Below are 15102 nucleotides of genomic sequence, written 5' to 3'. Positions count from 1 at the left end.
GGGGCTGCCGGAGCATGGACTATTAAAAACTTGCATTTCTGCAGTGTGAGGTAACCATTTGCTTTATGTTCTCATCAGGTTTGGATTATTTTCCTTTAAAAAAAATAGAATAGAAAGCAGCTTGTATCAGTGACTGATATTTTTTTTCACTTGTTTGTTTTGGCTGGAAGTTTGCCTTGATGAACAAATCCAGCGCTATCAGATAAATGCAAAGCGGCTTCCAGTTACTAATTCTGTGTGTAGACGGCAAAACGGAGTTAAATATAGATTAATGATCCATGAAAGGAGAATAAAATGATATCGCTCTCATTTGACACTTTAGGAATATAAATGAACGTGAGTAATCCTAGGCTAATGCATTCGGGAGTTAAAAGAAATGATGTTTAGGCACTGTGTTTTTTATACCTCTGCTGGAATTTGTTGTTTTTTAATTCTGCCCGGTTCAGACGGGTTTGTACCCAGTGTGTCCAGTGAGGGGGAAGCCAGCAGTCAATGCAGCCAGGAACAGCTTAAAATCCAACTCTCAAAGTTCAGCATTGAAATCATCTTTGTTCACGCCGGGTCCCTGCACCCCGCGCGCTCCCCGGGCTTTCTGCCCCTCTCCTGGGGCACTCCTGACTGCATGGTATTTACAGAGGAAAGAATCAAAAGCTTCCTGAAAAATTGTCTGAAATACGCCAAGAGAGCGGCGTTGCTGCAGCACAGGCTTTTACCCTTTTGCTCACAAGCACACACACACAGGGCTTGTTTATTCTTTCTCTCTCTTCTTTTTTTCCTGTTGTGGATTGAGATCAGTTAGAATAGCTAAAAAAAGAACTGCAGCATGAGCAGCATGATTTTTCAATCACCACAGTGATTGAAAAATGAAATGCTATTTGGGTCGTTTTGTACAAACAAGAGGGAGTTTGTGTCTCTTTCTGTATTGCACTTACTCCGAGGTGGCTGTTGTGGGGAGGGATATCCCAGAGCTCCTGAAGTTTAGTGCCACAGGCTGAGTTTGTTTGTGTGGGAACATATAGATTTGTTTTAAGAACAGGTTACAGCTGAAGCATCATGTGCGTTGTTTCCTGGAAAAGTATGTTAGATCTTTCTTATCTTCTCTAATTATACACTCCTGTTCCCTTCCTCCCAAAGTTCAAAGGGTTTATCGATAATGGTAATGATTCTCTAAAGCAGCTGCTGGTCTCAAACAGTGGGGAGCTACAAAACAATTTAAAACACAGAGCAGTAAAAGATTTTTAAAAATTCTATAACAATTATTCTCATGTTATGAAATGCAGCATAAGTAATTGTTTCAGAAAGAGAGCCAAGACAGATATTAAAACTGAAGGCACTTCTCTGAGGAAGTTATGGCTTAGTGCTCTGGATTTCACTGCATTTGGCATTCTTAGCAGAGAACAAGGATAAATGCTGAAACATCTGAAATGTCTAAACCATTTCATTTGGTGTTATCAGTCCTCTCCAATTCAACTGATGCCCTGAGACATTATTGTTGGGGGGGGCTGAAATATTTCAAATGGTCTTTATTAAATTCTTCACCTGATGCCACTGCACCAGTGCATGGGGAATCTCTCCTGGCTCCTCACAGGTGAGCTTTACCCAGGTTTGCAGGAGCCTGGCAGCGCTGGAGGGGTTGGCACCCCATGTGCAGCCTTGCCACGGGGAGTGAGCAGGCTCTGGGTGTCCCTGCCCGGTGACCTGCCTGGGCTGGGCTGCTGTGGGGAGCTGTGTGTCTGCCCAGGGCTGAGCTGCTGTGGGGAGCTGTGTGTCTGCCCAGGGCTGAGCTGCTGTGGGGAGCTGTGTGTCTGCCCAGGGCTGAGCTGCTGTGGGGAGCTGTGTCTGCCTGGGCTGAGCTGCTGTGGGGAGCTGTGTGTCTGCCCAGGGCATTCATTCCCCTCCATCTGCATATGAGTTCCCAGAGTGTAGAGATGGGCTAGCAGGGGAGGACAGGGAGGTGGTTTGTACAGCCCACCACTCTCTGAGGTCTGCTTGTTCACCAGCTTATACTGCTAGGGTAAGTCTGCAGAGTGACCAAGGTGTGGAGTGTGGGGACAGATTTGAGCTGAGTGGCACCTGCCATTCCAGAGGAGTCATGCACCCTCACGTCTGCAGGATTTGACTCCATGTGTAGCTGCTGTCACCTCCCAGATTGAACTTGAGTGATGAGGCTCAGTGTGGGCTGAGGCTTGTGCTCATTCATTTAGGCTTGAATACAATGTCCTGTAGCATTTGATGCCTTGAAACTACCTGTAAGGGGAAAAATAATTGATGCAACTTTTGCTCAAGAGCTATTCATTAGAAATGTCTTAAAAATTCCTTCCTCATCTCCAGATGGAATAGAGATATCTTTCTTTAGTGATACTAAGGTAGTCTTGAAAAGGCTCTAACTTGACCTTAGAGTGAAGGATGGTAAACTGCTTCACATTTTAGCAGAAGGGTCCTGTACATGCTATTGCAAGAGGTCTGAGAGGCAATGTCATAGGGGAAGCAGGTAAGTACCACTGAGGTTGCACAGGGATGCGTCCTGCCTGGCACAGTGACAGCTCTGTCCCCTCTGGATGAGTCCTTGGGGCCTTTGGGCATCCCATCATCAGGCTCCACCCATTTGGCCCCAGAGATGGGAAGGAGCTGCAGGCAGGCAGGCAGCTCACAGGCAATGCCAGAGTCTGCAGCTGGAGGTGACACAGATCCCTGCTCAGGAGGGAAGGCAATGGTGTGTGAGAGTCATCCTGGGGCTGTGTGCCTCTGCTTGATGATTTCATGCTCTTGTTGTCACTGGTCAGCTCTGTAGCAAACACTTTGGACAAGCACTCGGGTTTACCTTGGCAGTGTGTGAAGCTGCCAGGCAAGGTAATGCTGAGCATCCCTCCCTCTCTGAGCTGCCATGCTTGCAGCCACCAGGAGAAAAGAGTAAACAGCCTGTAGGCTCCTTCCCACCACCGAGAGGGGAAGGTGGCTGCATCCTTCACCTTCTGCCCGACGCCACAGCTGACACTGCAGCTTCCCTGCGCTTGAAATCCTCGGACATAAAAAGAAAAAATGTGAGATGCACATGGGCTTGGCAACACTCCACCTTCTTTTAGGGAGTCTAGACTGACCCTCCAACTTCCCATCAGCCTTCATGTCATTTGCAAATGTCACCCCCTTTGCACACACACAAGGGAGGGACGATCACTTCCTCCAGCCTCCTTGTCCATGGCAAAGGGAGAGCAGAGCAGCAATTCCCAAGGAACTGGAGCACTGCACCTTAGGAAAGAGCTTGGCTAAAGTCACGTCTGAGATCTCCTCAAGTCACTTCTCACACAACTGCATACAGCAGGGAAATCAAAACCAGATGTGAGCTGTTGATGCCTCTAGCCTCATAATAATAACACACTCAGTGTGCTCTACCTTGATCTGGGTGAGTTGATGGGCAATGACAATCTAAATTTAGGCCAGAATCATAATAAAACCTAAAAACCCCTTGCAGTGCGGAACACTACTCCTTGAATTTTTTCAAACAGAATGCAATTTCTGCTGTCTTTTTAAAGGTCCTAGCTACTGCTGAGACAATATTCATGGGGGGAATAAAATCCTCTGTAGAGGGTGGCAGTTGTCAGTGGGAACTGATGCTTCAGTATGGGGTTTCAGGATCTTAAATTACTTATTGCAGAAGTTGGTTCCCACTCTCCTAAAAATCATTACGTTGTGCTAATTTAATGTCTGCATCAACATTAGGAACAACTGGTTTAAATGATAGCTGATCAGCAGTAGAGATTTGGCATTTTAACCAACAGTTGTTTTTCCAATTAAACACAGATGCCACATGTAGGGTACTCTGAATGCAAAATAAAAGCTGACCTGGCTGTTGGTTCCAAGCTAAAGCAACAAAAATCCTAACTCTGGAATGTTTTTGGTAGTCATATTTTAGAAATAATCTTCTATGGTGAGCCAAAATCCGTACAGACAGCTATAGTCAGATAACAGTTTAAAAAATAGACTATGTTTTGGCTGTACTTTTGCAGCTGTTAAATTTATCTTCTTAAATAGCAGGGAGTATGAGTTGAGGGTTGAGAAACAGTAATTTTGTAATTATTTTATATGGATTGAATTATTCTGTCATCAAATTTGCATTTCAGACAGCATTACAGTATGAAAATATAATTAGAAACTGTAATTCAGGAATTGCTGAATGTGATATTTCCCAGAGGGAGCACTGTGAAGAAGCTGCCCTTACTACAACTTAAGCAAATGTTGAAATCCTATAGGTGGAAAATGTGAAGGCTGAGTTGTAAAGTTCCTCTCCCTTCTGTGCTCTTCACATACTGTCAGCTCTCTGCTTAACTTCATTTTTTCATAAGATTCATTTCCACAGAATCATCTAATCATTACGAGCTGAAGGGCTCAGATCCTGTTCGGCTGAATTTCAGACTGGCTGTGCTGATAGCTGCTGAATTGCTTTCAGCCACAAAATGACACTGAGATAATGTAAGGATCTGATTTACATGCAGAAAAACCAAGAAGCTTGTAGTTTGGTCAGAAATGCTGGTTTCAATTTGCCCAGCACCTGAAATTCCCAGCCACACCTCCTTTCACAGAAGATAGCTGAGGGTGGGTCTTGGTTTAGCTCTGTTTATCTTCTTTTGTAGTTCACTATTTTTTGCAGTACCTGTTCACAGTGTTGTGCAAAGTTTTAGCTGTTTAAAACTCTACTGATGTCAATCCTTATGTTTTTTATTCTTGTGATAATCTGTGGTTTATCATAGACATACTACCTGGAAACAAACATGTCTTGTGTTTTTTAGCTGGGCTGCAGTTGACAAATCCCATGTGCTTTTGTTTGAGACGTGCACTTTTTAGAAGAGCATCTCCATGGCCAGTTTTTTTCTCACCACCTTGTTGGGACATTGGTCAGGTCCTTATGTGAAACCAAGCCTGTGATGCACAAAGCAGGGATGGCAGTGGGAGGAGGCAGAAGCTGAGGATCAAGACCTTTTCCCATGGCTGCCCAGGGCCACCTTCCTGCACCCAGCCCTGTCACTTTGCCTGGGTGCTGGGGAAGGTGTCTGTCCCATCACTCACATTTTGGGTGATGGACATCCTGCCCCCTGTGTCTGGTATTTGCAATATGAGCATAGGACAGGAGCTTCAGGGTGTCACTGCAGATGGCCATTTCTGTAAGAGAGGGTGCAGTAAGCCAGGTTGGCTCTTTAGGGACAAGTGGCCTTGCTTGAAGTGCAAGTGCTGGTTTACAGGTGGGACATGAGCAGTTCCTGGACATCACAGCTGCATTTTTGCACATTTACTTAGGAACTGCAAAGGAGCAGGAGGCAGCATTTCAACTGACTGTGTCTGCACATGGGAGCTGAAAGGCTTTGAGACAGGTTTATACCTGCCACATGTGTCACAAAGCCTCTTAGCTGTGTGCTGAATTTCATTGTCAAGAGAATAATCAGCCGAGCCAGAGCCAGGCTGTCCAGCCACAGGGGCATGGTGGACCAGGAGGGGTGGGATGAGGGGGGAAGGAGAGCCCTTGGCAAGGCTGGCTGGGTGTGTGCTGGCAGGATGTGTCCAGGGCAGGCTGATGTTCTTGCACTGCTGCATCTGCCCGTGCAGGGAGCTCTGGCATCTGCAGAAGAGGCCAGACAAGACTTTTTGCTCCATGAAACGGAGCTGTCTGAAGCAGTTGGGAGAGTGCCTGTGTTAGCAGTGATGCAGTGATGTTGTTTAGCTGCCATGTGATGTAGCTGTGGCTAACAGGGCTGCTCTCTCTTCTGGGCCCTGGGTTCCAAGTAGGGCTGGAGGAACACTGCACGCTCAACCCTTGTGCAGTGCCTGCTACTTGAGAACAATAGTTTCATGCTTGTTCTACTATTATAAATAGAAGAGACCAGATTTTGGAGACATCCAAACATTACTTGTAGAGAGGTTTTATTAGACAAGCAGATCAGGTGGTGGTTTACAGGCTATCACCCAAGAGAAGAGAAGTTAAAGCTGAAGAAGGTCAAAGTTGGCTTCTTTCCTTAGCAAATTCCCTCACTCCTAGAGCAGCAAGGTTTCCTTATTATGCCTCACACAATCTTTCTGCATCTCCTCAGGACTGCAAAACCACAATGGATCCATATATGAAGTGTCTAACTTCAGCTGAATAACACTTAAAGAGATTTCATGAAGCAATTCAGCCTGAGAACCTTTAAAGAAATATTCTGCTCACGTTGTGCTCGCAAATCCAAGATGCCATGGGGACGTGAGCACAAAGCTGTTGATTATTTCCACAACTGCTGTGTGCTTCCTATCACAACAGTATTCTTTTGTGCAGAATGGCAGCAAGATTGCAGAGTCCTCTTTAGCTTTACCATCTTCACAAGCCCAGGTCCAATTAGAGCAATTATATCTCAGCAGAAGCACTGTCTGTTGTCCTCTGAACCTGTCTGTCAAGCGTCCTATTCATCGCTGTTTACCATGTATGAGGCTTTTCATGTAAAGTCGTTCTGACCCTTCTGAAACAGTCCCACCAGAAGGGTGGTCTGTGTTTTTATTTCACAGGCTGATGTGGATGACAAGTGTGCAAGATTATGGCTGGCCAAGGGTACATCTTTCAGTCTAACCACGCTCTCCTCTCACTTGAATATTATTGCTGGTTTGACACAGCACACAGCTTTCATGTTCAATTATTTCACTTCACACTTCATTTTCAATTACTTTACTGCTAAAAATTGAGAACGTTATCAGAATTCACAGCTCTTCCTTGCCACATTCAAGGGTTTCCTTAATCAAAATCCCCAATGGGAATTGCAAGGCATGTAATGTTTGATGGCACATGATACTAAACCACTTACAGCTCTGATGTCTGTGGGGACTGTCTGGTCTCTGAGTTACTGGGTAGTGGGAACTTCTGCAGAAAGACCGTTTGTGTTGTGCTTTGCCTCTCCTGACAGGGCCTGATGAAGGAGCTGAGTGAGTCCTGCTAAGGAAGTCCCCTTTGTCACCATTAAGGTAGAAGCTGAAAAGCAGAACTCAATGAAAGGCAGAAGTGTTGGGACTTGGGAAGGTCAGAAGGAATGCAAAGAGGAACTCTTTCTGAACAAAAAATAGGTATTTATTTTCTCATACTGCTCTTGGAAAGGAAAATCCAGGGAGTGTTTAGAGTCATCTTTATGAAACAAAGAGAATTCTTTCTGACAATTCAGAAATGAGATTGCCTATGAGAGAGCATCCCCTGTCCCTGCTGCTACCTCCATGGCATCCATGGGAGTCCTGGCCAACACGCACAGCAGCACTTGGGCAAAATAAAATTGCTTTAGGAACTGAAAACATGAGCTCAGACTTTGGTTGTTCTTCTTCCAGTACCATCAGAGCCGTGGTTCCCCCACATTTGTTTCCTATTTTGCCTCTCTTCTGCTAGGTTTTAGCCCAGAAGGACTGCTTCTGTCAGGAGGAACTGCAGGGCCGCCTGCAGTAGAGATCCAGATGTCACCTGTGCCTTCCCTTGGCGCAGGATGCTGCAGGCAGGAGAGCTAGGCCAGCCCTGACCAGGGCTGCAAAGAGACCTGACCAATTTGACTGCACCAGTGGCAAGAGAAAGTGAGAGCTGATGAAAGAGCAGTATAACATCCTCCACATCTGCTCCATGGGGTCTTGGTGAATTTGTTAAAGATGAGTTTATACGGCTTAACTGGATCTGCAGCCTTGGCAGATGCAGCCTTGGCAGGTCTTGCAGTGATGGTGTTTTTGCTGAGAACCTGGGCAGGGTTCTCTGCTGCTGTGCAGAGTCAGACCCCTCCACTCACCATGGACACATGATGTTTGTGATGCTTCAATTAGAAAAATACAATTCTTTCAGAGATGGCAGAAGGTGACAGAAGCTCTAGCAGGGTGACTGCTTGCCTGATTTTCATTCTTTTTGTTAGACACTGGGACCTTCGCAGAAACCCCTGCCTCAATTCAAGGAATCTGTTTAGAAATTGAAGAGTATTTCACTATTAGTTCACCATGTGCCAGTTATTAGTAGGCTGTGGTGTTGCTCCAAGAGCCTGTAGTACAGCACACCCTTCCTGCATGCCACTCCCACCAGGCTTGCAGATGGCACCCCAAGCAGGGTGTTGGGGAGGCAGCTGGGAGAGAAGGAGTTAAAACAAGCCACAATTACCAATTTGAGACATTCTCAAAAATAGTAGCTTTGCTGAATTTTTTGCACAATTCCCCATGCTTTTACAGTGCTATTCCCATTATTCATTTCTTTCCCAAAATAACATTTTAAGCAGAAGAATGACTTGAGTGGGGAGAAGAGGGGATCTTCAGGCCAAGTGGGACAGCTGCATGCCCCTGTGTCTGCAGTGAGGCATATTTCAGTATTTCAGGCAATTTTGCTTCCTCCCTGGCAAGCCCAGTAATTCCTCCCTGACAGTCCTTGCTTCCCAGGGGCAAGTGTTGGGCAGTGTGCTCCTGCTGTCCCCTGTTTTTATAGCCCAACTTGAAAAGAAGCATCTCTTGCTGGTGGATGCTTCTTTGAAGAAGAAGGAAAGGATGCTTTTGGAAAAATAACCCCAAGGAGCCTGGCTCCAGGACTAGTGATGCAGGCAGGTCCCACTGAGCTGGGATGCAATTCCAGCCCTCAAAGCACCTCGTGTGTCCCACCCTTGACTGCTGGCCCAGGAAAGCAGCTGCTCTGGAGGGGCTCCCTGACAGCACCCACCAGGGCTCCCTTATCCCTCACAGTCAGGCATGCAGCCAGACACAAACAAGGTGAGCTCCAGAAACAGGTGCCAGCAGCCTTCCCCTAGGGCTACAGGGAGGGATGGTAGCAAAGAAGCCCTGAGAGGAATTAAAAATTAAATGCTGGTGGCAGTGGCTTCCTGTCACCACATCTCAGCAGTTCGCCTTCACTGTGGCTGGCTGGCTCCCCAAGCACCGAGCCGGAGCAGAGAGAGGAGCATCCCATTCTCACTGCCTTCCCTGGAGATCAGCCAGCTCTCCTGTGGCCCTGGTGGGAGGATGAGGAGGAGCTGCTTCACTGCTGCATGCACACAGAACTGACCAGAACAAGCAGCATGTGCCTCTGTGGGAATCCCCTGAGCCCTAGTGAAGGTGTCACACCCGGAGGTGGCCAGACCCAGATGAGTCAGATGCCTCTGAACAGGTGCAGCTGTCCAAGTGTGGGGTGCTGAGAAGCTGAACTGGCCATACCACAGCCCTCTCTGTGGTCTGGAGTCTGCAATAACCCCAGCAGCAGGTGTGCTTAGTGCAGGTGGAGGCTGAGCCCACAAAGGCTGGCATTTGGGCTGCAAGGGTCAAGCCAACCAAGGCTGGGATTTGGAGGTAGAAGGGCTGAGCTCCATGGGGACATTTGGCCCTCCTTGGCATCCAGTCCAGCTCCTTGGTGTGCACATGCCCTGAAACCCCTTCAGAGCCCCAGCAAATTCATCACTGAGCCCAAGGCCCCTAGCAGAGCATGTCCCAAATGATTTGAACTTTGGGTCTAATTCATAATCCCCTCTTAATATCCCACCCTAGGTAAGCATTCACTTCCCCCAAGCTTGTTTTGACACTAACATTCAAGTAGGTGACAAGCTATCCAGCTTCCTGAGATATTGGCTGTGTCTGTACTGTGGTCTCTGGCTGTGTCAATAATAAATGAAATAGGGGGCAACCCCAGCACCAGAGCTCAGTAGGCAAAATCTCTCTCTCTGCAGAGCAGTCCCTATCCCAGTCCAGCTCCCAATCAGTTCCTATCTTCCCAGCCTGCCCACTGGTCTGTTCCAGGGGGCAGATGGCACAGAGTCGCTTTTCAGGAGGGTGCAGAGTTCAATAGCACAGACCAGGGAATTTCTGTGCCAGTTGGCCCCATGCTGGGGAATGCACCCACATGCATTTGCTCCGTAGTCACAGGTGATGTGGTAAATGTCATCGTGCATAACTAGGTGAGAATCCTTGGGAGGAAAAAATGAGCCTTAAAAATAGAAAAGTGTTTTTTCTGAAGCCTAGGTCTAGGTAGAGCTCATGAGCTGCAGGCTCTTGCCCCAGCCAGGAAATCAGCCCACTGGAGCATGACAAAAAGGCTGGCAACTCCAGTCTGTCAAAAACAGCAGTGGGGTTCTAATAGGACCAAAGTGGAGGAAATGAGGAACATGGCTGGAAGAAAGGATAAAGAAAAGCCTTTGGTCCATAGAGCACCACGCTCTTTACTCCTCTCTTTGTACAGAAGAATATTATCGTGTACGCTGCTGACCTGACTCTTTACAGAGTGTGGGTTTGATGCTGATTTCACGTTGTTTCTCAGTATATACTCTTTACCCTGTGAGGCTCAGTTTTAATTATTTTCTAGTTTACAATCCATTTATTTTTAAGATGTGAAAAACGCATAGGTCAGTATCCACTACTGTTCTACCATTCCTCCAGAATAAGTAAATTGTTATTATCTGTATTAACCTTCTCAGCAAGAGACCGACATGTTCCACTTTTCTAATGCTGTCTCATGCCTAAAATCTGTTTCCCAAATCCTCCTTTGCCTGAAGTGAGCACTGTGCACTGCACAATGCACTCTTCAGCTCCCTGGGGACTGCCAAGCCCCATGTACAGCACTGCCTTTGCCACACAGCACTGTCAGGAATTTCACATTTCACTCTGCAAAGAGAAAAGTGATGTCCAGGTGCTGTCCTCATAAAACTTCAGGGTTGAAAGAGGTCAAAAGCAAAGGACACTTCTGAATGCAGTTTTCTCCCAGTACTTCTGGTTTTGTTGAATTCAACCTTTATGTTTTTGACCTTGGAGCATAATGTCAGAAGGGTTTGAGAGAGCCAGGGGAACATTTGCCTATCTCTTTGCCTGGAGCTCTTCAGGTAGGTTTGATTATTTTAATTACTTCCTCTCTTAGACATGGAGTGTCTTCCACTTTCCCTGAATTTCCCAGTCATGTCTGGTCACAGATCACTTAGTGCTACATGGAAGCCATCATATGGAACTCTGATATTATCTGCAGATTTACATCAAAGTCCTGCAAAGCATGAGGATACTGGCTGAAAACTTTTGAACAGTGGGGTTTAGTAAAGCAAGACTTGGGCATGACTGTGTGAAAGTGTAAAGTTTTCCCTTTTCACTTGCAAACAGGAGCTGCTGTGCTTGTATTGCTCCAAATAATACAGGGGATTTGGGAAGACTAGCATTAAGACAGTTTTTCAGAGTCATTGAATATGTTTTAATCCTTATTAGGCTTGAGCAATTGGTTCCCAGTGAATTCACGGAAGGAGAGGTATAATTAAAGATCTGTCTTGCGTGGCCTGCTGTGCATTTATAGCTCTGCAACTGCTCTCAGTAGTAAAATAGAAATATGTCTTTCAAAGGAAAGCTCAACAACAGGAAATATTTCTTTCAGAAATATGAACACAAGTGTTTCTTCCAAGAATCATCAGATAAAAACAAAAATGTTCTTAAATTTCTAGTTCCACTAAGCACCTGGCTCTAATCTGCAGTTCCTTGACTTTGTTCATTTTTTAACCCAAATGGGATCCTATTTTAAGGCATTGTTATTTCATCTGATAATAAAAGTCTACTCAGCCATTTGTGTGTTTCATCAGTGTTTGCATTTCTTGTTCCTTACCATATTTTGTATTTTTCTCCAACCTTTCCACTGAAGAATCAGTGTTGTCCAAATTGCCGCTGCTCAACTGGACATAACTCCCCATTCCTCGCTCTTTGAAGTTGGTTACCTAATTCTGCTGGTGGGTAATTTTGATAAAGATTTCACAGAGTGCTAAATTTGTCTGCACAGACGATAGAATGACAGGTTTTTCTCCCAGCCATTGCAGAGGTTTATGATTACTGCTTCTCAGGTGTCTGGCACAAATGGAAGTGGCACTGTTGTGGGATGTGCTTGTTATTCAGGCATTAGCCTTGAAAAACCCTGGATTATTGATTGCATGGTTTGTGATATCTGTTTAAGCACACTGTTTCTGAAACTGCTCCTCCTCCAATCAATTAGAAACTCCATTAAACTGGATAAACACATTAAGAAAAGTAAGAGATTTACTCAAGGAATCTTTATTGCATTTCATTATAAACTATTGAATCTAATATACAAAGAAGATTGCTTTGATTATAAATGGACAAAAGAAAGATCTCCTCTATGTTCCCACGAGGCAACTATCAGCAACATGCACCTTCTTCATCTAAGGCAGTCATGACAAGTAATTAGGTTTGGTAGTTCTCCTGGGAACAGCAGTTAACTGCATTACAGAACCCCCAAGAGACAATGGCATCAGGTGGGTTTGTTAGGTTTTGTGGTATCTGTTCTGAGCTGGTTTTTCTTGCCCTGAGGAAACCCATGACACAGCTATAATGCAGGCAGAGGGTTCAGATGATGAGCTGTTGATCTCCCCATCTCATCTCCAGCCAGTTTCACTGTGCTGGGTGCTGCCCTCTGAAAGCTCAGCAGATGGCAGAGAACTCTGGTGGCCCCTCTGTGCTTGCAGATGCATGCATGGCTAGCTTTTGTTGTGCAGAGGGAAGTGCCTGGTGCCATTCATTGTTTTGTACTTTAAACCCCAAGCAAGCAATTTTCATAGGTGAAGAAGGAAGAGGTCAGTCCAAGGTGGTGTCCTAGAACAAGAGTTCCCTGCTGCCTGTGTTCTTCCCTGTTAGGTGGACGTTTGAAAACTGAGTGAAGGTCGGATAAGCAGAGGAACTCCTCCATATCTGTCATGGTGTGGCTTGGGAGAGAGCATGGTGCCTTCTCAGTGTCACAATCGAGACAGTGCTGGGCATGCCCTGGGGCAGAAGGATGGCTGCCAGGAGGTTTAGGTGCCTCTGAGCCCAGGTAGGGTCAAGAAGTGCCTGATAAGAGTCTGTTCTGTGCCATCCTCCTGTGAGTCTCTGCCAACCCAGGAATCTTGAAAACTGATCCCAGCTTGCCCAGGAGCACATGACCAGCTGATAAAAAAGTCATACAGATGAAAAAATCCTTTCTTCCCTATTCCTGTGCCTCTGTTCAGTCAACACTGTAGTGCAGCTGTCACCCAGTAATTTCAGTGAAGTCATCAGAAGTCTTCAGAAGAAAAGAATAGTATTAATGAATTATGGTGTTCCTTAGAGGAGACAAAAGGATGACAATAAAGAGGTGAAATTTTGTAGAAAGCTTGAATTACTCAATACTGAATAGAGACCAGGCACGTCTGTAATTCACTTTTAAAGAAAATATAAAACTTACTATTTCATGATTTGGACAACAGCCTGCTAATCCTCTTGACTCCAAGGTTAAGCCCAACAAGTAGTGAATTTTATTGAGGTTACTTGTAAATCTTCATTTCATTTAAAATTTTTACAATAATGTATTGCTGCTCTCAGTGCTGTCTGATGCTTGAAGTGACAGAGCTGGCCAGCTTTCCTGACCTGTCTGTTGCATCCTGGCACTTGTTCCTCTGCTTGCCCAAACCTCCCCTCACATTCCTGCCACTGCCCATCACTGACGTGTGGTGGGGGGTGATTACGTAGTGCAGAGGAAGATAAAGATATCACAAACTTGTTTACTTAACATCACTGCCTTTGGCTCTCCTCATGGTGATCCTCTGTGCCAGAAAAACTGCCTGCTGGAAGAAGCATGCTTGTTTTTTCGGATGCTGTTTCCTTCCAGAAGTTAGGACAGTAGGGGCCCTCTCAACTCCCCCAGTCCACTGCAGGTATCCATGTCATATAGACCCTATTTGTGGAGTTTTTAAATTGCATTTTCCCATGACTTTGGCTCTTTGTCTTGTGATCTTTGAAGAAGGCTGTTCCACAGACTTTGCTGCTCTAGTGGTTTGAGATTTGCTTCTCATTCCCAGCCAAAATTTATTATGGCTAGTTTATACCCATTTGTTCTTTTGCCAGCATTGTCCTTCAGTTTAAACAGCTTTTCTCCTTCCCTGGTGTTTACCCCCTCTGATGTATTTATAGACTTCAACCATATCCCCTCTTGGCCTTTCTTTAGCAAGGCTAAACATCCAAGTGCCTCTGGTCTCCTCTGAGAGCACAGGCTTTCCATTCCCTTATTTGGCTTAATAGCCCTGCTCTGCAGCCACTGCAGGCCAAAATCCCTTTTCCTCAGCGTGTTTTCCTGGCCATGTACTGCAGTAATCCAGGTGAGCCCTCATATTTCCAAAACCTGCTCATTAAGATCATTGGTATTTCACCCTCCCTGAACTCAACAGGTTGGTCTCAGCAGGTTCATTAGAAAGCATCACTTGTGTCCTGCAGGACACATCATATTGGTATTTTCTGTTATCTTGTGGCTATATAAGTCCTTCAGCTCTTCCTCCTGCTCCATCATTTCTAGTTAAGAATATAAATTCTTCTCACTTGTCCCTCACATGGTGCATTTTACAGTAAGGAATTTCATCCCTTTGCACTATTCCAGTGCTAAGATTGTCCCATTCTTCTTGTGGGGTAGCCTGGTGTCCACCTGATGGTGCCTGTCACCTTGGTGTCATCAGTAACTGCACTGCTTTGAGATTATGCACCCTGGTTATTGACGAAAATGTACAACTACATCCATCCCAAGAGTCAGCTTGGAAGAACCCTACTGTAACTACCTTCCACCTGAGATTTCTCTTCTGATTTCAATTCATGATCCTGAAAGAGGAAACATCTGCCTTACTCTGTCCAGCACATCCCCAGAGGAGTCATTTGCTTTGATTTTACCCAAGTGGTTTTGAATCAGCCTTTCTGTATACGTCCATGTATCTATTAGAAATGAAAGCTTATGTACTGGTTGGAAAGCCAGCGCAGGCAGACTTCCTACAGAGCTTCCATATAAGGTCAGTTCTGCCAAGAAACTTCAGTTTTAACCTCTAACATTTCTACAGCTTCAGTCTGAGATCTCTCTTCAGCAGCACTTGCCAACTGTGGTGCTCAAGTTGGGGTGTTAGCAGATGTGTTTTGCTCTGCTTCAGTCTCCCAGTGGGTTACGAAGCCAAATTCGTGATTCAAATGACTGCACTTATTTTTCAGACTTAGTACACTTTTTTTTTTAATGGGAGTTTGGAATGGGGTGAAAATTCTTTTGTGTTCTGGCAAGTGTCCCTCATATCTTGGCCTGCAGAGGAAGAGCAAAAATGATATTTGTACCTTTTACATTCAAAATGTGTGAGACTA

General features: G+C 45.5%; 1 protein-coding gene across 1 annotated transcript in view; it reads left to right on the top strand.

Moving 5' to 3' along the window:
- Positions 1–15102, top strand: part of NCALD (neurocalcin delta) — a 58272-nt gene continuing 43170 nt past the window's right edge. Inside the window, exon 1 of the mRNA XM_005423460.3 lies at positions 1–50. The gene's annotated coding sequence lies outside the window, so the exon portion shown is untranslated. The remainder of the gene's footprint in view (positions 51–15102) is intronic.

The sequence above is a fragment of the Geospiza fortis genome, unplaced genomic scaffold (assembly GCF_000277835.1).
Source record: "Geospiza fortis unplaced genomic scaffold, GeoFor_1.0 scaffold200, whole genome shotgun sequence".
NCBI classification, from domain to species: domain Eukaryota; kingdom Metazoa; phylum Chordata; class Aves; order Passeriformes; family Thraupidae; genus Geospiza; species Geospiza fortis.
Note: the sequence above shows the minus strand (reverse complement) of the source record. Positions and strands in the feature narration are given on the sequence as shown.